The sequence below is a fragment of the Jaculus jaculus genome, chromosome 2 (assembly GCF_020740685.1).
Source record: "Jaculus jaculus isolate mJacJac1 chromosome 2, mJacJac1.mat.Y.cur, whole genome shotgun sequence".
NCBI classification, from domain to species: Eukaryota; Metazoa; Chordata; class Mammalia; order Rodentia; family Dipodidae; genus Jaculus; species Jaculus jaculus.
The window spans coordinates 195,650,824-195,676,743 of record NC_059103.1 but is presented as its reverse complement, the minus strand read 5'-3'; the positions used below and the strand labels follow the sequence as shown (position 1 = coordinate 195,676,743).

The 25,920-nt window shown below is 43.6% G+C and overlaps 1 protein-coding gene across 5 annotated transcripts in view; it reads right to left on the bottom strand.

Annotated features, from left to right (window-relative positions):
• Positions 1-25,920, bottom strand: part of Nsmce2 (NSE2 (MMS21) homolog, SMC5-SMC6 complex SUMO ligase) — a 273,683-nt gene that overhangs the window by 75,337 nt on the left and 172,426 nt on the right. The gene's annotated exons all lie outside the window — the stretch shown is intronic.

Below are 25,920 nucleotides of genomic sequence, written 5' to 3'. Positions count from 1 at the left end.
TTTAGTTTTTCTTCGAGCTCAGTATGGAACATGTGACTGAGTCCTGGTCAATGAGATGTGTAGAGATGAGCACTTCCTGGTTTAGACATGGTAAACGTTCACTCCTGCCTCCTGGACCAGCATGTGAATGAAGGGGATTTAGGATGATGGAAGGAGTCTGGGACCCTGAGAAACCTTATAGAACAGACATGCCCACATTCATGATGGCCTTCACAGAGGGAAGATCTATATATAGCAATGAGCCACTGGGGTTAGGAGATGTTTATACAGATGCTTCTAGAAAGAGCTACTTAATAAGGCTAGGTAAAACACACACACACACACATTTTCTCTCCCTCTCTCTCTCTCTCTCTATTAATTATTGCTTAACAGATCTATTGCTTAATAGATCTGGCTATTTTCTCAAATAGTTTTTTTCTCTGTTAGATATTGACAACAAATATATTCCTATAATTTCAGAAAGATACATTTCCTAGATCCTGTCACCTCTCTTCTCTTTTACCAAACACTAATATCATCGGAGACAACCTTTCCACTGTACTGACAAACCACATCCTGGTGTGTCACTAGATCCTGCCTGACTATCCTACTGAGAATGTGTCTTTCACATTATGCTATTTGTAATCTTAATCCAAATCTCTTTGTAGAATTAATTGAATTATATCTCTTATTGTATGCTTAATCATTCACCATTGTTAGAGAACTATTTTGTAATTATATTGGACTCAGGGCTGGACATATATCAATTTAAAAGTATAAGATAAGAATTAAAAGAGGTATCAACCAGTACTAGTGACATTTAATTGTTTATTTTTATTTGTGAGCAGACAGGGAATGAGAATGGGTATGCCAGGACCTCCTGCTGTTGCATACAAGGTCGAGATTTATGTGCCACTTTGTTCATCTGGCTTTATGTGGGTCCTGGGTGCTTTTAACTATTGAGTCATCTCCCTAGACCCTACCTTACATTTTAACACTATCAATTACCTGCTGAAAGGTTTGTTCTCATTTGGTAATATTGTGTCCTTCCTACCTCATGCATCACAGCTATGCTTAATATTTACCTTTTTACTGCCAGCTTGTATTACTAGACTGTAATCTCCATGAAGCCAGAGCTTACATTTGCTCCTGTTGAATAAATATTTACTGAAGGCCTACTGTGGAGCACTGTTTCCCATCCTGCAGACAGGCACACGCATGTTTAAGACACAGCAGCTGACCTCAAGGGCGCTATTTGGTAGAAGACTCAGGCAATACTGAGCGAGTGCTGCACACTGTGTTTCCCACTTCACGGCCCCTTGGTTCTGGGCGGGGTGGGGTGGTCTATCAAGTACACCATGACCAAGCTGTCTGAGAGCTGCTATTTTTGCGTCCAAGTGGCTGCCACCATAACCATATTCCCATGCTGTGGCTCTGTCTCCTTGGCTACAACTGCCTGGTTGTATCAACCAGCTTCTCTATTTCCAAGAGGCTGGAAGAGCCTCTTCAAACAGAGAGATTCTGTTCAGCATGGGCTGAAGCACTGCAGAGGACACAGCGTGCCTGAGAGCTGCAAGGAAGCCATCTTCTGTCACATGGAAGGGAGCTGAGGAGGGCAATCCAGAGAAGAGAAGCAGACCATGGAGACAGCAGTGACAACAGTGATCCATTCCACAGATGCCTCTAGTCTCTCTTCTCATGGGATACCCTCTTTCCTATGCTCATTTTAAAATTTGTAATTATAATCTTTTGCTAAAGCTACCCTATGTTAGGATCTTTTTCTTTTAATCATATCTGTAAGATATTTCTCGTTATTATGAATATTAATAGGTTCTATGTAATTGCATTCACTTTTAAAGCATAAGGCATATGGTCTAGTACCAGAAAATGTAACTGTTTCCAATGTCATAAACATGCATCTGTTAGGTTTTAAGATTTAGGAATTCTAATATTTCTCAGATGCTTGCCTAGGAATTTCCCACTTTCCTTATTGGCGATTTTACAACACAGACTCATTTCCATTCAAGGGCAGAACATCAAAAAACAAGAGCCTTTAAACTTCATGGGGGAAAAAAAAAAAAATCACATGTATATACTGGCTTTTTGGCTAGTTAGCATTCAGGGCAGAAAGTAATTCTTCTTATAAACATCAATGGTGTATTTGTACTCACAAACAAGAAGGCTTTGATAATCAATGCTTTGATTTAGGCTCAGTAATTGAGCTGCTCTTCTAATTAACTATTAAATGGAGACACAGACCTCACCTAAAATACATAAATAGCTCTAAGGTCTGAATCAAGAAAGAAATCTACATTTTCTCTTCAGGGGTGAGGTGGTAGGAGGAGAGCCACTCTGCAGAGACTTCAATAATAGCACACCCACAAACACCTGCTGTGTGGAAAGTGTGTTCCTTCATTCCTCATCTACTCAGCAACGCCAGGTCAGGCTCCACGGATGCAAAGAGCACAACCTGGTCTCTGTCCTGGATGAACTCAGGTAGTCAGCGAAGACAACAAGGAAACAGGAAACCATGTCACCCCTGAAGGGCGCCATGCTGGAGACTACTGCTGCTTGGGCGGGAGGGACATAGCCCACCTAGGGGTGGGCCCGTGAGCTGAGTGTAAGAGAATACGCAGGAAGAGGGAGAGTGAGAATAAAGGCCGAGATGAGACCCCAGGAGGAGGGTTTGTGTGTCAGCATCCAGTAGTCTCCAAACAGCTGTACGAACAAGGCACTCTGGATAATTTCCTGTGATCTTCCTTCCAAGCTCCCCTATGTTCTTCACCTTTCTTGCATTTTGATTACTCTGGACACTCAGTTCCATTGGGAGCAACAAATATTTCCTGAGAATGTGCTCAAGTTTTAATATTGCTATAGGAAGAACAAACATGAATTAAGGCAAGAAACAGTCTTTGTCCTGAAGAAATGCCTGGTCTGGCAGGGCAGTTGGAAGCAGTACTGGAGAAGGTTGCACAGGAGGAAGGGCATCAACCTGCCCACTTTGCTGCCTGAGGAACAGTGCATTCTTGCAAGAGGCAAATGAGGGAAGCATCGCAAACTCAAAAGAAGAGAAGAAAAGCCACCTGTCAGGAGAAAAGACCAGGGCACAGCCAAAGAAGAGATTTGAGAAACACTTAAGAGGCCAAAGAATCCAAGTGTCATTACTGGGAGTGGAGGAAGAGGGCTGGGGTGGTGCGACCACAGATGTTCTGTTCAAGTCCATGGTCCACTAAATGCAGGAAAGAGTTGAGGTCAATAGAAGAGCAAGTTCTTCGAGTTAGGGCATCTACTGAAACCAAGTCTAGCATCTGATTGTCTCTCTTCAGAAGAGCCAGCGAGCGATGGATGGATGTGCAGGATTGGACATCTATGGAAGGCTGTGGGACCAAGTACAAGGCAGCAATACAGGGCTTGCACACTACCAGAAATGCAAGTTCTAAATCCTGTTAATCCCAAAGTTTCTGCATGCTTGATAAAACCTGACAAAGGAGGGAGATACGAGTGGGGCTGGAAGAAGCCCACACACTACCAGCACCTCCTGAAGTTCTGGGATAAACAGTAAATGACGGCCACAACCCAGGGTCTTACAACCACCACTGTAACCTTTCCTTAGGAGCCAGAGTCTTCTTAGGAAACAGAAATCAGACTGCATCTGGCCTGATTTAGGTACAGATTTACTATTGGTTTTGGGTGATTTCTTTTGGAAATGGCTGTAGGCCTTCATGTCTTCCCTCACTGGATGGAGGGAAGTGACTCTACACCTGGGCTTAGTGAGGTTCAGGAAGCTCACAGAATGTTTGCTATAAAGCATGGTTAAAGCTGAACACAGGTCAAGCTCCCTGAAGTCTCTAAATAGCAGGCAAATCCAGGGAGACTGCACTTCGGGTAATGTCTGTGGTTACCATGTACAGATGATTAACGCAAAGAAGGGTATCCAGTAAACTTCTGGGGCAGGCTGTGGTGGTATATGCCTTTAATCCCACCATGGTCAGGCAGAGGTCAGGGGACTGTTGTGAATTCAAGGTCACCCTGGGGCTACAGAGTGAATTCAAGGTCAGCCTGAGCCAGAGTGAGACCCTACCTTGAAAAATAAACAAATAAAATAAATAAAAGGTAAAGTTCTAGCTTTCAGATTTGGTGATATCTTGCTTTGAGTTTTCTGGTAGTCATGTGAAACTAAAAAAGGCTAGAAGGCAAGATGGTCACAGTAGAGTGCAGTCAGTCAGCCAGCACTGGGTGACGGGAAACAAGTGCAGCTGGGAGCACTGTCTTGGGGGTCATGTGACAATGGAAAATGTTTTCAGACATAGTGGTCATTCATTGATACTGCGTGCCAGGCATTCATTACTAGAAGCTGGATAGCTAGAATATTATCCAAACATACACATTTAAAGTAAAAGGTCCATTGTATTACCTAGTACTTAAAACTCTGTGGGGGGGGGGTGGGGGCATTAAGGAAAACTAAGGATATATGGAGGAGATATATGGAAAGCCACATTTATTTTATATATAAATATATAAAAATAGTTTGAATAAAGCCATAGGTTATTAATCAAAAATTCCAGTGCCAGGGGTAAGATATTGCCCAACTAGCTGTTGGTCAGGGAGGCTGCAGAGGCACCTAAAACAATGTAGGCTCTTGCTGACCTTGCATGCCCACCAAAACTAGATGACAAGTCCCTATTGTTAAAGAGACAGAGCAATCAACCTGAACTGAACAGGAAGTTTCTTCCGTGCTAGCTAGCTTTCTGTGCCAGCAGGTGAAATGCAGGCAGCTAAGGGCTAAGTCACCAATATCTTATCCAGCTGTGGACTCTGTGTGCTCCAGAAGGGACCTGCCAGGCAAGATACCCACTGATTATAAGAGTGGCACAACTGCTAAGAAGGTAAACAACAGCTTTATCTCATTAGATTTGAGGCCTGTTCCACAGGAAAGAATTCATGTCAACGCTTCAAGCCTGGTCAAAAATCCATGGCTGGGGAGGTTATAGGCTTTAGTGGGGAAACTACTACTATTGTTATGCTCAATAGACAGGATGTCAAACTGTTAACACAACAACACAACCCAATGAGATTAGCCAAGGAGGCTAAATCAGACTCTACCACAGAAGTTTCTTCTTGCAGTGGGAAGAAGTTAATGCAGAGACACAGAGTTGGTGAAAGTGCTGAGAATAACTGACTGCTGAATTCTTGGTGCTAAAATGAGACATCCACAGCACCCCTTCCAAACCTGAGAGATCATCCAAAGGAAGAGATTGAAAGAATATAAGAGCCAGAGGGTGGAGAAGAGTGCTGTGTAACACTGTATTCTGGAAATGACAGGGCCAAGACACTTCTGAAACCATGGCAGCTGTGGTTTCCTGCATACGACTGCACATCAACATTCCACCATAGATGTGGGAGGGGCTACCAGCCCCACTTCTCCCAGAATAGCTACTGGTGGTTAATGCTTGCTGGGGAAGAGGAGTCACCTTGTTCAGTGGTGTAGCCACTGGTAAGTTGCCCATACTTGTAAGACAATGCCACACAACTCTAATTTAACCTGGACACACACACACACACACACACACACACACACACACACACACACACACACACACCAAACAAACAACAACAAAACAACCATGACAGTAGGAAGGGGATTAGTTGGGAAGAAGAGGTCTTAGTGTGTGTGGATAAGCTAGGACATTGGGGATGAACATGATCAAAACACATTATAGACATGTATGAAATTGTCAAAAGTAAAATAAAATCCTATGAGAAGCCAGGCATGGTGGCACATGCCTTTAATCTCAGCACTCAGGAGGCAGAGGGAGGTGGATCATCATGAGTTTGAGGCCACCTGAGACCACATAGTGAATTCCAGGTCAGCCTGGGCTACAGTGAGACCCTACCTTGAAAAGCCAATAAATAAATAAATAAATAAATAAATAAATAAATAAATAAATAAATAAATAAATATCCTATGAGCATAGAAATTGTGTCTATCTTCTCTAGATCCTCCATGTGTCAAAATCATCCCCAGCAGAGAATGGACATAACAACTATTTGAAGGGAGGAAGGGATAGGTGTGGCTGGAGTTTGGATATACCCCTTAAAGCTTGTATGTAAGAAACTACTCCCCAGTATAATGTTGAGAGGTGGGACCTTTAAGAAGTTCTTAGAGCATAAAGACCGTGTCCTCATGAATGGATGAATGTAATTATAATGGTTGTGGGTGAGTTATAAGAATGGACTATAACAAAAGTGAGTTCAGTGCCCTGGAGATGTACCTTAGTGGTGGAATGCATGTGGAGCAAGCCTGAGATTCTGACTTTGATCCTCAGTATGGTGGTTTGATTCAAGTGTCCCCCATAAACTTAAGTATTCTGAATGCTAGGTCCCCAGTTGGCAGCAATATGGGGATTGGAGCTTTCTGGAGGCGATGTATTGTTGGGGGTGGGCTTATAGGTGTCACAGCCAGCTTCCCCTTGCCAGTGTTTGACACACTCTCCTGCTCCTGTTGTCTACCTGATGTTGGCAAGGAGGTGAGGTCCATCTTCTGCTTGTACCATTGTTTTCCCTTGCCATCACAGAACTTCTCTCCAGTCTGTAAGCCAAAATAAACCCTTTCCTTCCACAATCTGCTCTTGGTTGGGTGTTTTCTATCAGCAATGCAAAGCTGACTGCAATAGTAAATTGGTACCAGAGGAGAGGACTATTGCTTAGCAGCAACTTGATTCTGATTTGGCCTTTTGGAACTGACTGGCAGAATGAAAGTGGAAGGATTTGAAACCTTGGCCTAAGGGACACCTTGCAGTGCTGTAAGGATAGCTTGATGGATTCTGGTCAGAGTCAAAGACCTGCATGCAGTAAGAACTATGGACTGTGAGGTTTGGCTGATAAGGATGAGAAAGAACTTTGTTGGATTGGGCTACAAGTGGTTTGTGTGAGAGGCTTGCTGTTATACCCATGTCCTGAGAACTTGTGCAGAAATGGTCTAGCGTGAGAAGAGGAATATGGCACAGAAAGAAAAAAATCTTTGGGCCCAAATTGCTGCCCATTCAGATGTAATTGTTTGAGAGATTTCAACTATTGAGATTAAGCCAGCTGATCTGCATAGTGACAACAGGAAGAATACAGAATTTTTTGAAGGGGCGTAAATGTTGAAGGAATGTCCTGCTCTTCAAAATTGGCTTTATTCCCCCCCTCCCCCGGATTAATAAATTGGTAGCCGACCTGGTTCTATGGAGTATAACAAATGCAGGAAATAGAAGGCCATCAAATTTGCAATGTGGTTTTGTTTTTTGGAAATGGCCATCAGCACTGTGAAGCAGGATTGTTAGATCACTGTGAAGCAGGATTGTTAGATCACCTGCGTGGAGACCCGATGGAGCCATGAAGATGGACCATGGGTTGCAGTGGAGACCCAGTGCAGATGCCTGGACTAAGAGATGGCTGCCAAGGAGAGCTGCTGGCACTGGATGAAGTTTTCAGGACTGTGAGTAGCTTAGCTGGAGGGATGGAATTGGAACTCCAGAGACTCATCACAGGTTAGAATTATTGGACTTGGAGCTACAGAGTTTGATGTTTGCCCTGTTTGCTTTAAGTCTTGTATTGGTTGAATATTTCTTTGTTATGTCCAGTGCCATGGTATTTCCTTTCCCCTTCTCTCCCCTTTCCCTCCCTTCCTCTCCCCTCCTCCTTTTTTTCCTTCCTTCCTTCCTTCCTTCCTTCCTTCCTTCCTTCCTTCCTTCCTTCCTTCCTTCCTTCCTTCCTTCCTTCCCTCCCTCCCTCCCTCCCTCCCTCCCTCCCTCCCTTCCCCCTTCACCCCTCCCTCCCTGTCTCTCTTTTTCTTTCTTATATTATGGCTCAATTAAAAGACCTTTGACTATGGGGCTGAACATCATTGGTATTGATAAAAACTATAGGGACTTTTAAAGTTGGACTGAAAGCATTGCATTTTACATCATGTATGTTATCAGTTTAAGGGGGCTGGGGCATAATGTGGTGGTCTGATTCAAATGTCCCCATAATCTTATGTGTTCTGAATTCTAGATCTCCAGCTGGTGGCAATTTGGGAATTGGAGCCTCTAGAGGCACTGTATTGTTGGGGGGTGGGCTTATGGGTATTAGAGCCAGCTTCTCCTTGACAGTATTTGGCACACTTTCCTGCTATTGTTGTCCACCTGATGTTGGCCAAGAGGTGATGTCCAGTCTCTGCTCATGCTATCATTTTCTTCTGCCTCTGTGGAGCTTTGCCTTGAGTCTGTAAGCTAAAATAAATCCTTTTTTCCCACAAGCTACAATTTGTCAGGTGTTTTCTGCCAGCAATGCAAAGCTGACTACAACACTCAGCATTAGCAAAATGAAACAACAAGGTGAGTTCCCCACAGTTGGGTCTCTGGCCCTTCTGCTTTGTGCCAGACTCTGGCATCTGACACTGGACTTCCTAGCTGCCACAGCTGTGAGAAGCAGATTGCCTTATCAATTGCCCAGTCTGCGCAATGGCTCAAGATGGTGAGAACTTGCTTAGTGGTTAAAGGCACCTGCTTGCAAAGCCTAATGGCCTGAGTTTGACTACTTGGTACCCATGTATAGCCAGATAAACAAAGTGGTGCATGTACTATGGAGTTTATTTGCAGTAGCATGAGGCCATGGCACACTGCTTCATTCTCTCTCTCTCTCTCTCTCTCTCTGCTTGCAAATACATAATAAGCATATATTGGAAAAAAAGAAAGTAAAAACAGAAATAGGGCTTCCTGCAGGTGGTGGATATGACAAAGACTTCCTATGAAAGGCTGCTGCACCTAAGCCATTTACACCATTCATTCATAACCCCCTCACTCTGGTACACTCTTTCTCTGCATCTACCAGGTGGTGATGGACCAATTCCATCCTAAGTTTGTTCACAGACTGCTGAGGCAAACACCTGTTGCTTTCCAGATCAAATCATATCATTCTAGAGCCACGCAATTTTAACAATAAGCTCCTTCAGATCTAGGTTGACTGATCTTTGTAGTACACCATGGAAGTACATTTGACTCAGATCCCAACTATTTTTAGAAACTTTTCACACTGCATCATTCAAACAGATGCTTGGCCAGCTGTTGAGACATTTTCCTAGAATCTCACTAAGATGTGGATTTCAGTAAGATTTTTTTTTAAAAAATAAATGACACAGGTGTTATTTCTGAGTCAATTATCACACTGGCTATAAAAAGACTGTTGTACAAATTAGTTCTCCTGTAGCTTTGAGAAAGAAGTGAAGTTTTTACTGTTTTGATCAATTTATTTTCATTTGCATGTATTAGTTTTTTTTCCTTCACAAAACAAAATTGAGTTCTCCCTGGACTATGATACTACACTCTTGGTTGTTATTCATCATGACTGTTATTGCTACAGAATCAAGTGACCTAACAAATCCTGTTTTCAAGATCCAGATTAAAGCAATACTTTCTGGGCTCCATGTAGGGAGTCTGCAAATGCATCCCTATCTAGAATAGCCTTTTCTTCCTGAGGGTTTAAAGATATGGAAGCAAATTTGAATGGTCTATCTTTCAAAATGTGGGAAGTCAAGAGAAGCAGATGAAATGTCTGAGTGTAACTGAATGACTTCTCAGGGGTTGGGGCAAGATCCCTAGCTCAACAGTTCTCGTGAAGATGGGACTCCAGTCCTGTGTCGTCACTTTTGGAGCAAGGCTAATTGGTTGGTTGGTCCTGAGTGCACACAGCTGTGTAGATTCACTGATTTCCCTGAGGCACCAGCATGTTTCCCTAACACTGTATCTCTAAGGGAACTCTCCTAAAGCAAGTCTACTGAAGGAGCACTGAGGCCCAGGAGTTGACTCTGTTGGGGGGCATTTTAGAGAAAATGTGAGTACCCAAAGATGTAATTTTTATTCTCTCAATTTTTGTTTTACTCATTCTAAAGTCTACAATAGTCTGACCGGTTCTTTGGAAGTTTAACAGATGTAGAGTTGAACCTGATAGACAAAATTTGCCTCAGGTTTCTCTGTGGTCACCTACTGAATGTGTTGTGTCATAAGGATGGCTCCCTCCCCATATTACTGGCAGCACCCCACACCACAAACAATACTTTCACTTGTATGTACCTTATATGTCTTAATATGTAAGTACATTTCATCTTCATGCTTTCCCAACCATACCAATATTCACAGAGGTCAACTATGCAGATGCCAGTTAGTTCCGGTTACTCAGAGCCATGAGTACCTGAACCTTTGATCTTCTGCTTGAAGTTTAATATCCTGCCCCCAAAGTAGGGTATCACTCTAGCCCAGGCTGACCTCAAACTCGCAGTGATCCCCTTAGCTCTGCCTCCCAAGTGCTAAGGTTAAAAGTGTGTGTGACCATGCCTGGCTTCAGTGATTTCTTCATTAAAAACTAACAGTGCAACAGTGGAGTTAATGACTGCAGTGCATCTCATGAGCCGTGCAGGGCAGAGCAGTGTGCACTCTGTGTATGGAGCTGAGCAGGGCAGGGAAGTGTGCACTCTGTGTACGGAGCCGTGCAGGGCAGGGAAGTGTGCACTCTGTGTACGGAGCCGTGCAGGGCAGGGAATGTGCACTCTGTGTACGGAGCCGTGCAGGGCAGGGAAGTGTGCACTCTGTGTACGGAGCCGTGCAGGGCAGGGAAGTGTGCACTCTGTGTACGGAGCCGTGCAGGGCAGGGAAGTGTGCACTCTGTGTACGGAGCCATGCAGGGCAGGGAAGTGTGCACTCTGTGTACAGAGCCGTGCAGGGCAGGGAAGTGTGCACTCTGTGTACGGAGCCGTGCAGGACAGGGAATGTGCACTCTGTGTACAGAGCCGTGCAGGGCAGGGAAGTGTGCACTCTCTGTATACAGCTTCATCTTCGCCACAGTCAGTCACCCGACAGCAACATCGAACTGGTTTGGCCTCCAAAACCAGAATATCTCAGTGTAAACGCTCCATCACAAAAACTACAAGTGGTGTCCTGTTTGTGGCTCCAGGCCTCCCAGTCCAGGCTGCTATTCTGCCCACTCTGCACAGCATGGGGAAATTTCTGAGTGGATCTCAACCATGTGATTTAAGCCCAGAGCTATAAGCTCTTTAAATTCATCTTTATCTGCGCATGATTTCCACAAGGGTTATAGGCAAGATGAAATTTGGCATCTGCATGTGTTGACCTATTCTTGGGACATGAGCGTCTGTGGTCTCAGCTGGCCTCTCCGTGGAAGACCTGGGGTTTGTGTGGCAGAGGCCAGAAGGCAAGCATGTGTTTGAGACATTATTAAATACACATGTTTACTAAGTCCAAATACCATCACAAAAACCTGCACCTATATAAATGAGACTCCCTTTACCAAACTGTGGATTTTCTAAGGTAATAAGAATGTGTCTTCAGCTAGGCATGGTGGTGCCTGCTTTTAGCCCCAGTACTTGGGGAGACAGAAGTAGGAGAACTGCCATGAGTTTGAGGCCACCCTGAGATGATATAGTGAATTCCAGGTCAGCCTGAGCTAGAATGAGACCCTACCTCGAAAACAAACAAACAAGCAAGCAAAAAATGTGTCTTCAATTAGTCAACTAGCTGCTGTAGAACCCTGTGCCATAGATAAATAATCTATGTAAGTTAAGGGCTTTCTCCAAAAAGCACAAGAGGGGACAAAGGCATTTCTACAATTACACATTTAATCCTAGCTCACACTGTAATCAGCTCAACTTCAAATAGACTTTTTATTTTAAAATGAAGTTAGTACAATCATTTCATAACAGAAATTTTGTGTTTTAATAGTATGTATGATGAGAGGCAAACTCTTATCTTTTTTTTCTCTGTGTTAAAAAAAAAATCCCATTTGTTACAAGGGCTGCAGTCAGCCCGCCTTGATTGCTTCAAATAAGCAGTTTGCACACAGAAAAAACGAAGCTTCTTAGTGGAAGGACACAGGGCTCAGCGGGTGCTGCGAGCTCAGAATACATTCCGTCAACGGTTTGAAAATGTTAGAAACACTGGAAAATCAATTCAGCTGCTGAATGTATAAAGGCTCTCCCTGAAGAAAATCTGGGCCTACTTCTCTCTTCAGAAACAGAAGACAACGTTTCCTATGAACTAACTTTGCATCAAAGACTCAGAGGGCTGATTAACTCTTGGCTGGCTCCTACTACCCATGTTCCCGCTCGTGCTGTTAATGAGGAAGCCTTCAGAAACTATCATCACCATTTGTTAATGGATTGCTTTGGAGTGGTAAAGAAAATAGTTCTTGGCTAGGAGTCCTTCCACATTTAGTCAACAACTGCTGGATGAGGACAGAAAGATGCCCTATAGGAACTTATTTTGCAACAGGAAGTAAGTGACAAACAGCTGGGTGTGGTAGCTCACACCTGGAAATCACAGCACTTGGGGGACTGAGACAGAAGGACTGCTCTGAATTCCAAGCCATCCTGGGCTACATGGTAAATGCTTCAGGAGCCCTCCTGCCCCCAAAGCCACAAACACAAAACAAGCTCCTTGTTACATGAGTCTAGCCATTTGTTAGTAATTTATGACTAGGGTAGAACTATGGTGGATTTATGAAGTCATTCCTCTCCTCACCAAGAATGAACGCAATGTCAACTGTATAAGAAATATATTTATAGCTGATGAAAGACAGGACTTTCGCTCAAAGGGAAAGAAAGTATTACAATTGTAAAATGCCACTTAACAAGCACTCCTGCTATCTGCTGAGAAGACAGGCAAGTATGGAAAGCAGCCAGCATCGTACACGTGCATGCTTATTTCCTGAGAAGGCTGGATGATGCACTCGCCTATTTTCATAAATTATAAGCTATGATTTAAATCTGGTGAGTGATTCAACTCGGCTTTAAAAAGGGAGGAAACGAAAAGCAGTCTCTCCATCTTGTTATATTTTTGCCATGTATGACAGACAGCGCCCCAATCCTAGATCCTTATTTTGTGTCTAATACAAATTTAAGCAGAGTTGACACGACTTACTCCTGTTGGAGACTTGTCATTCTTAATGAAATGCTTGTAACCAACAGATGCCATTCTATTTATCTGAGAGAGAAGTCTTAGCGTGTCCTTGAGGCTCTTTAGTAACATTTCTGCCAATGGTAGAACAACGCGGAGGTTCTCTGGCGCCCTCAACCATTTGCAGCGTACTTGGGGAAAACCCAGCCTTGAGGTATCTTGGGGCTCCATCTGTGCTAACTGCCTCAGGCTCCACATGGCTCAGCTCCCAGGTGCACTGAACCACATCTATCAAAATATTTACCCCTAAAATAGCTTTGTAATGAGAGTGGAATGTCCTTTTTGATGATTTCCTTTGAAAAATACATATGTATTTAACTGGCAACTGCAAACTTTTAGAGGGGGTAGATCACATAAATCCACTTATTGGAAAAAAACCTCCCTTCATGGTGGCTATAGTTGATGTTCTATACTGATCATAAATAATAGAGGTTAATATGCCTTATGTTTCCACATTTAACTATGGTTCTAACCCTCTGGCCCAGTGTCTCAGTTTGGGTCCCTTCTTGGCTCTCCATGTCGAATCCTCACGGGATGGCAGCAGGGACTGAGCAGCAGGTGTGAGCCTTCAGTAGCCACAACACACCAGGTTGTGTGCTGCTGGTGAGAGCTAGAAAGATCTAGGGTAGGTTTTGAACAGGTTAAAGTGACTTTCAGCATCTAGGGTTGCAATTTGTATGACAAAATGAAAAAACCAACCACCACCCAAAGAAGGGAAGGGACAAAAGGTCCTGATTGAAGCGAAAGCATACGGAAACCTCCCACCTCCCACCCTTCTCAGCTGAGGAAATACCTCCACCACACTGTCAGCCAGGTCCCTGCTGCATAATCAGTTCCTCAAACAATGGTTCAGCGTTTGAGTCACCCCTGCGCGTGAAAGGCGAGTGGAAAGGTCAGTTCCGGCAGGCCTCACAAAAGCAAACAGGGAACAGGAGCCGCAGCCAGGGAGGCACAAGCCTCGGCTCTGCTAGGTTCCCAGGGCCTGCCACGGCATCCCTCCACATTCTGCCCTCAGGCTTCCCAGCCTCCCCCAACTTCCTCTCCTTGAAGGAACCACACAGGGTGGCAAGCAAAGCCAAGAGGTGGGACAGGAAAAGGGCTCCAGCAGGGGCCTCCTGGTGCCACTCGAGAGCTTCAAAGATTGTGCAATATCTCCACAGGAATGGCGCTCATTCCTATATGCTTTGAGATTTCGCTTAACCTTTGGTTTTTATTAAAGCTTAAAATTAAATTAACAAAATAAATATCCATGTCTCTCCCATGACGGACTATCATCATTAATTATATTCAATTCAATTATTGCTTGAACTTTGTGTATCATGGACCCAGAAAATTTATTTTAAGATCCCAAGTATGTTTATTGTTTGGAACCTCCTCCACTTGACATCATATCAAACTTATTAAAAGTTGTATCCATAACCCAATTAAAAATAATTTTCTAGCCAAAACAGTTTTGAAAGAATTTTTGCATTTTGTTTTTGAAATTTCTTGGCTGTTAGTTATTCATTTAATTTATACTTCACTATGATTTCTCAGTAATCATCACTAAGTTTAACATTTATAAAAGATGACAAAATATTTGGTTGTATATTTATGTGCAAACACACATCTAAGGCTGTATTTGTTTGCTTTTGGAGCCAAAATATTTTTTTTTGAGATTTCCAACATTGTTAGGGCTTTTGAAAAGTAGGGTATTATTTAGTCACTGTGTCTCAGTGTCTAAGGAATATCAGGCACTGACTGCCAGGATTACAGAGGCCATTTGAGGAGGGGATGCGGCCCTACTTGGGGGCCAGCAGTAAGTTACAGGGCGAGTACAATAGAAGAGAATCCTCCAGGAGGAAAGCAGTTGCTAGATCTCGTGTCACAGGGTCCCCAACTATAGGTAGACAGCAGACAGGATAGCTGACCATGCCACACCACCCCTTTGTATATGTCCAGCAGGGCCCATGGGCCCCAGGAAAGCCCTTTCTCTGCCTTCAAGGAAGTTCAAATCTATTAAAATTAGAAACCAGAACTGTGCACAGGGCATAAGGCAAAGCAGGAAAAGTGTAAGAAAGACCCCAACTATCTCAAAGGAGTGACTGGCACAGCCATCAAGTGTTCATGTCCACTGCAGTGTTTGCAACACCATCTACTTAGGAGGCCCCATGTCTGTATGGAGCTACGGACAAGGAAGACTACGGAACTGACAGTACTGCACAATCTATGAGGGACAGAGCTGGGCGGGGCGGCGCGCGCCTTTATTCCCAGCACTTGGGAGGCAGAGGTAGGAGGACTGCCATGAGTTAGAGGCCAGCCTGGGGTTACAGAGTAAGTTACAGACTAGCCTGGGCTAGAGTGAGACCCTACCTCAGAGAGAGAGAGAGAGGGAGAGAGGGAGAGAGGGAGAGAGGGAGAGAGGGAGAGAGGGAGAGAGAGAGAGAGAGAGAGAGAGAGGGAGAGACGGGGAGAGAGAGAGAGAGAGAGAGAGAGAGAGAGAGAGAGAGAGAGAGAGAGAAGAAGCTCTTCCCCTTTACAACTGTACATTCATAATAGGGCTAATCATGCTAATTTCTCTGGTTATATGGATCAAGCAAAAACTGTACAGCACAGAGCCTATGTCAGACTCCCTCCCTCCCAACTCCCTCTCTTGGTCCATGGGGCTTCTACCACGTCACTACCAGGTACCGCATAGATCATCAGGGACAATACTCCCATGAGTTGGCCTTTATGAGTGCACAATAAAATGACTCAGTTCTATTCTTATTCTACAGTCAGTGACGGAGGGGGGAGGGTGCAAACAGAAGCCTGGGAATAAGCTAACACAAACGTTAAGGTGCATTCTGAACACAACCTACCCTGCGGGTATCCATCAGGAGCAAGGCACAGAGGTTTCAGGGAATGAGAAACTCCCAGGAAGATGCGCAGAGGAGGGCAGGAAGTTGGCTACACCACAGCAGGTGGAGTAGCTGCTAGAGGTAAATAGGTTTGTCAACTGTCTCAGTTTTGCTCAGTTGGTACAGGCTTCCTGGGAGGCTGCTCTGAGAATGAACTCACGCCTGACAATTGGGGTGCAGGGTACTGTCAGGGCTGGGGAGGTCAGTGAGAGGTTGAATGGCATGCTTTGTCCAATTGAGTAGCCAGTCTTTTTGGAAGGTCCGTAGGTTTCTCTGTCAGAAACCAAGAGCACTAGAGCAGGACAAAAGACAGAATCTGCCTGGAGTGATGGATGGCATGGGGGGGGGCGGGGAGGGGGCAGTGTCGTCAGGAAAAGATCAAAGGGAAATGGAGTGCTGGTGACTGCTCTAATGAACGGGCTAAGCATGGAATTCAGGTTAGGCTGAATCACCAAAACAGAGCTAATAGATTAGAAAAAGTGAAAAGGTGGGATTTAGAAGGCAAAGTTCTGGCCTCTAATTCCAGCTTTCTCTATTATTTCCTCATTATGTTATTTCTAAACCTCGTTTATCATGATAAAATAGTCTAGATTTTACTATTTCTCACATGGCTGTAGGAACAACATACACTGTGCAGTATCTAACAGTACTGGCCCTACAGATATTCCCATCTTGCCCAAAGGGACTGGAGATCCATACATGCATGGGACGTTTTTTAGGTCTAGAGAAAATAAGTACAAAAATCTAAAGAGTTGGAAAGATGGACTGAAGAAATGGCTCGTCTGCAACACCTAAGGACCCAGGTGCATGCCCATTCTCTCTTTCTCCCTCCCACCCCTAAATAAGTAAGTAAATATAAATCTTAAAAAAAAAAAAAACAACAAGAAAAAAGAGTGGGAAAGATGATAGTCCAGTGCAGCTGGCCTGGGCAGCACAGGGACAAGAGACAAGAGCGTACCTCACAGAGTAGGGGAGTGTCAAGGTGAGGCTAGCCCACTGGTCTGCTTGGCTGTGACCTGCGATGGTCTTGCTCAGGGGATGTCCCCAGAGGACTGAGAAGGGCAGGGAGCAGTACTCTTCTGCCAGAGTTCCAGTCAACCCAGCAAGAGGGTCTGAATGAGAAGCTGTAATGTATGATGATAATGGTGGCCAAGAATCACAGAAAGAAACACATGGGGAAGCCAGGTGACAGGAGAGGAGGTGTGAGGGAGTGGGGACACTGTCAAGGGAAGAAGCTGCAGTGAGAGATGCAGCAAAGGATAGCCCATTTTCCAAATGGAGTGAGAGAAAGAAGCTATTCTATGGGGAGAGAAGGGAGCTGTGGATGGGAATTGGCAGTGGGGGGGGGGGCATGGTGAAGAACTTTAGAAGCCTTAAAATCAACCAAGGTATAAAAAGTTATGCAGGCATGGAGAGATGGCTCAGTGGTTAAGGCACTTGCCAATGAAGCCTAAGGACCCAGGCTCAATTCCCAGGTACCCATATAAGCTACATGCACAAGGTGATGCACGCATCTGAAGTTCGTTTGCAGTGGCTGGAGGCCCAGTAATACCCATTCTCTCTCTCAAATACATTAAAATTTTTTTAAAAAGTTATCTAGGCAAGCTTTACAGTTGGCTAGCCAAGCCAAAAATGTACCAACTAGTGCAATGTAGACATATCTGTTTTGGGGGAAACAAACTGCTCTCTGATCAGATCTGAGGACTGCAACATGGGAGGGAATTCCTGCCTGGTACTAAAAACCTAGTCAAAATTCTACAGTAGCCGGGCATGGGCGACCGTGAGTTGGAGGCCATCCTAAGATAGTAAATTCCAGGTCAGCTTGGACTAGAGTGAAAACAAAACAAAACAAAAAATCTATAGCAGGGGAGGTCATAGGCTGTAGGGAGGAACTACTGCTCTTGTCTGGCTAAATGGATGTATTTTGTTTCCTAAACTGCCCTGTACACACTTATGTTTATGCCCATATGTAATGCTACTTCACTTTTGGCTAGAGAAGCTTCTTTTTTCAGATGGTGGTGACCATTGCAGTGACTCAAAACACACCACAGTACTGAGTGGAAGTGACAGAGGAATGGTGAGCACTAAGTGGGACATCTCTATCACACCCTCCAAGGCTCAGGGAGCATAGTGAAATAAGTAGCAGGAAGAATATAAGAAAAAAATAAATAAAAAGAATGTAAGAGCCAAAGGATAAGGAAGAGTGCTTTGGAATGCTGTCTGTCTTCTAGACACAGAGTGGCCTTAATAGTCATCACCTCACAGTGGTTGACACTACCTATACAAGATCTGCACAACAGAAGGAAAAACAATTGTCATCAAAACAGAAGACAGACTAGTTGGAAAGAAGAAGAGATTTAGTGGAGCGGGGAAGTGGTAAGGGGATTGTGACCATGGTATAGGTATAGTGTAGATTTATGGAAGTTGTCAATAACATGTTAAGTAAAAATAATCCAGGACTAAGCAGGGATGGAGACAATGGCAGGAAAGAAACGAGTCAGGTGTTGAAGCCGATTAGGAAAACTTATTACAAGCCTATTAGAACTATATTATACTATATTCAGATTGGCCTGGAAAATTAACACCGAATAAGAATGAGTAAGTTACATTATCAGAATACTGACAGTCCATATTCTACACAGAAACCAATAACCTCCACAGTGAAATATACATGAAAGGAACTCTGGAAATGTATGGCTCATATTCAAGAAAACTTCCCTAACTGAAAACTAGTAGGCAACAGGGAGTTAACTGAGAAATGAGTTTGATTTAAAACTCAGACATAAAGCAGTCTGTAAAAGCCTATATTGTAAAGCTGGGCATGGTGGCGCACACCTTTAATCCCAGCACTTGGGAGGCAGAAACAAGAGGATTGCTGTGAGTTCAAGGCCATATGGAGCTACAGAATAAGTTCTAGGGCAGCATGGGCCAGAGTGAGACCTTACCTAGCAAAAACAAACAAACACAAACAACAGCTTATACTGGCAACAAAACAAGACAAAAAACCCCAGCCTAGATTAACTAAAAATAATCATGAAGTTGACCAAATTAAAACAAAATATAAGGAGCATTTACTGATTTTTTGAAAACTGCTTTATTAATTTACTTGAGAATGTTTCTCATTTTTGGTTAAAGACACTTTTTCTGTTTCCTTTTCCTTAGTTTTCTGATTTGAAATCATGTATTCCTGATGTTCTCTTTTGTGCTAAAGGCCCTCTATCTGTCCTCCACTTCACCTGGGCATGGGGAGTGAGGAGGAGAGGAGCAGGGCAGGTATAGCTTGAGAGGTCCTTGTCTCCAGAGGAAGTCCTCTGATGATGACATCACCACCTGCATGAATCACCTGCAGGACATTCCACCAAGCACAGAGAGGAAGGAGGACAGCAGAGGTGGATTCCAAGGAACAGGGAAAAGAGGTACCTGAGAGGGGGTCTTGGCCAAGCCAGGCTGCTGCCAGCTTTAGGTACCACACAGAGGCATGTAGATTACCAAGAAAGGGGCAACACGCATGTGACCCTGGGCCTCCAACATGCACAATACTGCAACCCAGTCTCATGGGGTGAAGATTAACAAAAAGGAAGGGTGCTGCAACCTAACCTACCACTGAAGACACTGGCCTCCAAGTTGACTGCTCATTTTGTAGGCCATTCTGCTACATCACAAAATTCAGAGGGCAAGCCAGCCAATGAATCATGATGACACTGTAGTAGTATAAATAGAGAATTAAATTAAAAAGTTATGACTTCAAATATGGCAATAAAATGTAAGTTGGAAAGGTAGTTTTAAAATATACTTTCCAGTTCTTTTGAACTAAAATCAAGTTTAGGACGCTGTAGGAAGACAGTTCAAACAAAAGCTAATTTTGTTTAATGAACTAACCAGGAAGGCATTGTGAAAAGTATTGCGCAACTAAAATGCCTAGCTAATTACTGCGAGATCAAATAACTGTTACCATAGTTACTGCACACTGTTTTCCATAATAACTTTTATCACTTCAATAAATCTTTGTGACGCAACAAATATAAAAAGTTTACTGTAACATGACTATAATGTTTTGGAAGGCGCACACTGAAGGCTGACCTGCTGAAATCACCTTCCCATATTTGTCAGGGAATAGGGGTGGGACCAGACCAGTATCTGGTTGGCTCAAGGTTGAAATGGTTCACTGACTTCTTTACTAGGTGGCAATGCCTCAACAGTTGAATTCACCTGGTTCTGTCACCGGCGAAAGAGTAAGTGGCCTTTTTGCTATATTCTACTTTGTCTCTGAAGGTGGATAAACATAATAATATCCATTTATGAAGCAGTGACTCTCAAATTCCGTGCTGGACACGTGACACACATTAAGACATAATCCCACGCTCTGTAGGCTTGGGCTCCTGTCTAGTGTCATCCAGTTCCCGCTTAGGTCTAACCTCAGGTCTCACGCTGAGGTCAGTTCTCTGTCTACACTACTACACAGCCTCATTATGTATATATGTGTCTTTATGTATATGACTATATATGCGGCAATTTCTATGACTGATGGGTCACAGTAAATGTCTGAGGAGACTGATAAGTGACTGGTTATCTGTCAGCTGAAATGATGTCATAGCTTCCCTGGAAAATGAGCACTCCTCCTCTGGATAAACTAGTATTTGGGACCTGCTTATATTCCTGGCCCCTCCCTGCCAGACGCAGGGCTTCATATGTGATTACCAGTACTCTTGTCTCTAGATCTCCAAGCTGAGATCTGTAAATAAGTGAAATGGACAGCACAATAAGTTAAAACCAATGATAAACTTCTAATGAGTGTGATAAGACAAAGGAAACTGCAGATCAAAAAGCCATCTGTCAATGTGAGGTTGTACGGCCTGGGGCAAGTCACCAAGTATCTCTGGGTTTTCCTATCTGCAAAACAGGCCAAGAATCCCCACCTCCTAACTGCCAGAAATGTTATACAGATCAATTACTTTGAGTTCTTTGAAGATATAAAGTGCTAAGGACAGTAATCATTATCAAGATGAAACAAAAATATACATATGATTAGAGACTTATTTAAAAAGCATGTTGGAAAGCCAGTATCAAAAGGGTATCCCACTGTAATAAAAGCAAGCATCTTGAAGCCTGAGGTGGAAATCCAAGGAGCTCCCATCAAGGAAACCCGATTCATACCCATTCAGCATTGTTCCAAAGGTCTTGGTTTGAAGAGGCCCAAAGCCATTTCATTGGCTTCAAAGAGGAACAGCTAGTCTCTGATGACTCAGCTGCCTTATTCGCTCAGGTTGAGATAGCTCCAGGCTGGCATCAGTCACAACAACCCCCCTCTGTGTTTTAACTAGAAGCTTGTTCTTGACCCTGTCCAGTTCTTATTCTCTCTCGCTGCTTCTACTCAATTGGTCACTTATTAGCTTTCAAAGTCAATTCCTTTTCTTAAATTCAATTCCTCATCTCTAGTGCACCTGGACAGTAGCTCAATCTAGACCCCTCACTGCCCTCAAACATTTCTACAGTCTTAGGAGGTTTCCCTACTTCTAGAATTCCCTCTCCCTTAAATATATTCTGCATTCTTCCCACAGTGTGAATTAATACTGATAGGACTTGCTTCTGTTTAAAACACCTCTACATAGGCTGCTACCTTTAGGGTGAAATTCTGATTACTTAGCAAGTCCCTTAATTATTTTCATGAACTCTCTCCTATGCTGTACACCATTTCATTTTTACCTCTTTCCTTATATTCTAGTCACCCTCCCTTCCCATGAGCTCCTTCGGCTTGCTGTTATGGCATCTGCCATGATGTACTGAAGTCACCTGACTTGTGAAGATGATTGATTAAGAGAAATGTAAAGATACTGGCCATCCCTTCCTGCAACCTTGCATAAAGTACATTTATACTCAACAGATGTTGAATGAACGAAGCCTTCCATAGGACAAGGTAATCAACTATGTTAACTTATTCTGCTCCGCTCTCAGCTGGTTTAAAGCTCTTAATTTCCGTTTTAACCGTAGATGATGATGACTGATATAGAATGTCTTGTTATTGAGACTCAGGTGAACTGAACTAGTTGTCATAGTTCCAAATAATGCAAATCTGCCTTTGTTAAAAACATTAATTAATGTGCTGAAGCAGTTACAGCACTTGCCTTCAGAGCCTAAGGACCCGAGTTCAATTCCCTAGTACCCACATAAAGCTAGATGCACAAAGTGGTGCATACTTCTTGGAGTCCATTTGTAGTGGCTGGAGGCCCAGTCTTTCTTCTGTCTCTCTCCGCTTGCAAATAAATGTATATTAAAATATTATGTATTTCTTTACTGTGAGCAGAGAGAAAGAGGAGGGGAGACATGCCAGGACCTCTTGCTGCTGTACAAGAACTCCAGACGCATGTGCCACTATGTGCATCTGGTTTTATGTGGGTCCTGGGGAACTGAACGCAGGCCAGCAAACTTTGCAAGCAAGCACCTTTAATTGCTGACCAATCTCCCCAGCACTCAAGTTTGCCTTTTAAGCTTTGGAACTCAATCAGACTCCAAACACTGCTGTCAAGTACTCAAAGTGTCAGCACCGTAATGACTGTGTTGGGAGCTGTGATTACTGTGGGTTCACATTGATCAGAAGTGCTACGCCTCTTCACCAGAGCTTTGACAGAAACAGGAAATAAATAATCAAGCTGTGAGTGGAAGGCACAGGTGTCATTTACTCTCACATGGTCATGATGTGTGTGCCTTTGACGCAGAGAAAAAGTAAAGGAAACAGAAAAGTCTATACTTCCTTGTTCTGGGATAACATGGGACACACTAAACTAAGCCAGCCATATATCACATAACTTTCCTTTCTCAAAGTTAAAGATGCAGATAGATTTTAGTCCTCTTTGGGTAATGAGTGGGAGGCTATGCAAGAGAAACATATTTTGTAGAAATAAAACAGAATTATGATATATAAAAATATTAAAAAGAGACATAGGGCTAGGGAGATGGCTCAGTGGTTAAAGGTGCTTGCTTGCAAAGCCTGTAGGCCTGGGTTCAATCCCCCAGTACCCATACAAAGCCAGATGCACAAAGTCGAGCAAGTGTCTGGGGTTCATGTGCAGTAGCAAGAGGCCCTGGCAGGCTCATGCTCCCACCCTCCAGAAAATAAGTAAATAAAAATATTCTCAAAAGTAGGTCATGATCATTTCTCCACAATATTCTTCCATTAAAAAAAGAAGTCTTGGGCTGGAGAGATGTCTTAGTGGTTAAGGCACTTGCCTGCGAAGCCTAAGGAATAGGTTCGATGCCCTAGATCCCACATGCACCTGTCTGGAGTTCCTTTGCACTGGGGCTAGAGACCCTTGTATGTCCATACTCTCTCTTTCTAATAAATAAGCTAAAATGAAACAAAAAATAAAATAAAAAAGAAGTCTTTCAAGACGATGAAAACTGAAACATTTAAATATCTACTTGCCATCCAGGAAGAATACAATACCGCCCATCACGGGGACTCCCGCAGTGCTTGTCCAGGGGAAGCCCCTTTCATTAGCCTCTGCAACACTTCCTCCTCATAGAGCTCCACCACTACCTTCCCAGCTCAAGACTCTCCTGGGACTACTCATGAATTCAGATCTTCAGGCACAGGATCTTTAGTTCTGCTAGGCACACCTTTCTTCCTGAAACTACTTCCTCCTCTGGCACCTACACCCCTCTGGGCTCTTGCAACTCTTGCTCCTATGGCATGAGTCCTCTACATGGCCAATGGGGACATGCACAGCTCAGCCTTCTTGGTTGTTTCTGGGGAAACTTCAACATTAAACTGGTTATGAGGCATTTATTTATGTTTTTCGAAGTAGGGTCTCACTCTAGCCTAAGCTGACCTGGAATTCACTAGATAGTCTCAGGCTGACCTCAAACTCACAGCGATCCTCCTACCTCTGCCTTCCATGTACTGGGATTAAAGATGTGCATCACCACGCCTAGCCTATTTATTGTTTTTCAAGGTAGAGTCTCACTTTAGCCTAGGCTGACCTAGAATTCACCCTGTAGTCTTAGGCTGGCCTCAAAATCATGGTGATCCTCCTTTGCTGGGATTAAAGGTATGTGCCTAGATATGTGTTTTTGAAATGGTTCATTTAAAATAATTAAAATTTTTTTTTTTATTTATGAAAGAAAGAGAGAACAGGCCTCCTGCCACTGCAAACAAACTCCAGATGCATGTACCACTCTGTGCATCTGGCTTTATGTGGGTCCAGGGGAATTGAACCTAGGCAGTCAGGCTCTACAAGTAAGCACCTTGAACTGATAAGCCATCTTTCTGGCCCCAGATGATTTCTTTTTAACTTGAATCTTTCTCCCAGATCAAGTCTACATCTGCAACAAGCAGTGATATTTTTACCTACCTCCAGAGAACCTACTTGAGACTGAATATTTCACTACTTCCTCTCCCTTCCTGCACTGCCTTTCTCCTTAATGGACTGATTATTTTTCAGGGCACTCAGGATCGAACACTTGGGATCTTTTCTTTCTTTCTGTAGTCTTCTTTTCCTTGTGTTTTCCTTCATCTCTTCTCTTCCCCTCCCATATCCTCTTCTTTCTTCTTCTGTCTTTCCTTCCTCCTTCCCTTTCTGTTTCTTTCTTCCTTTAACTCTCCATCCTCACAACTAGTGTAAGTTCCAATGAGCAATGACAATTTCCTGTCAATTTCCTCTCTGCCAGCTGAGAAGACTGACATTCTTCTTTCTAACTTCATGAACCAAATGTTGAGTTGCACAAAACATTGTTCCAACACACCATAAGTGTCTTTCAGTCTATTTTGTTTTCTCTGGATTAAGCTCTTTACTACATCGGTTTGATAAGGCTGTCCCACTCAAGTCCTCTACAGTTCATCAGGACCTGTAAGAAAAGTACTACGTTCTCAGCCCTGGATTCAGCCCCTTAGCAGTGTGGGCCAGACCCGCTGGTCTCATCTCTTACAACTTCTCATAAAAACGAAAAGTCCTGCCTGGCATGGGGGAGCATGCCTTTAATCCTAGCACTCAAGAGGCAGAAGTAGGAGGATCACTGTGAGTTCAAGGTCAGCCTGAGACTACACAGTGAATTTCAGGTCAGCCTGGACTAGAATGAGACCCTACCTCAAAGAGACCCCACCTCAAAAAAACAAAACAAAAAGTCCCAGCTGGGCTGGATGCCTTTAATTCCAGCACTTGGGAGGCAGAGGTAGGAGGATCATTCTGAGTTCCAAGCCAGACGGGAACTACAGAGTAAGTTCCAGGTCAGCCTGGGCTACAGTGAGACCCTACCTCACAACAAACAAACAAGAAATAATAGAAGTTCCTACACATATTGTTCTCATTATAGTAAAGCAATAAAGAGAACGTATACATAGGAAAGGGATCCTTGCCCCCTTATGTGTCTGGTTTTCAAACCAAGTTGTTCATTGCTTCTAGCTGTGAAAGAATTCATATCTTGTGAGTTCTCAGGGACACAGTAACTCTGACCACCTCGCTCCCTCCTCAGTCACAGCCAATGCAGTGTAATTCCAACATAGGTCTCCATTAAGACTTGCAAAGGCAAACAAAAAATGACTTCCCTTATTTCACCTTCTATTTCTAATCCCAACTTCCAGCATTTACTCAGTAGAGACACTGAAATTCCCAGGGATGTGTCAAAGTATTCAGAAAGGTCAAATTTAAAGAAAAAGATGAGCTGGTGTGTTTTCTGTTCTTTCCAATATACTACTGCAGGACCAATAAACATTTATGAAAACAAGAACATGACCAGAAGACATGTCAATCTCCACACATGCTCACATGCTTCTTCCACGGAAGGTGAATATGCTCAGTGCTCACGAGGCTCGTCTCATTCTCATGGATTGTTTTACTTGCTTGTGAAGTTTCACTAGAGTCTGTCAGGATGGCTCAGAGGTAATGTGCGTGCCCCATAGCAGGAGGATCTGTTTAGATCCCCAGCACCCACGCAAAAGCCAGGCATGGTGGTCTGCACCGTAAACTCAGCACTGGCAAGATGACGAAAGCTCCCCATGGTTTGCTGGCTACTAGTAGTGGTGGTCAGCATTGAATGTCTCCCATGAACGTGTGTGTTTTGAAGCCTGACTCCTAGCTGGT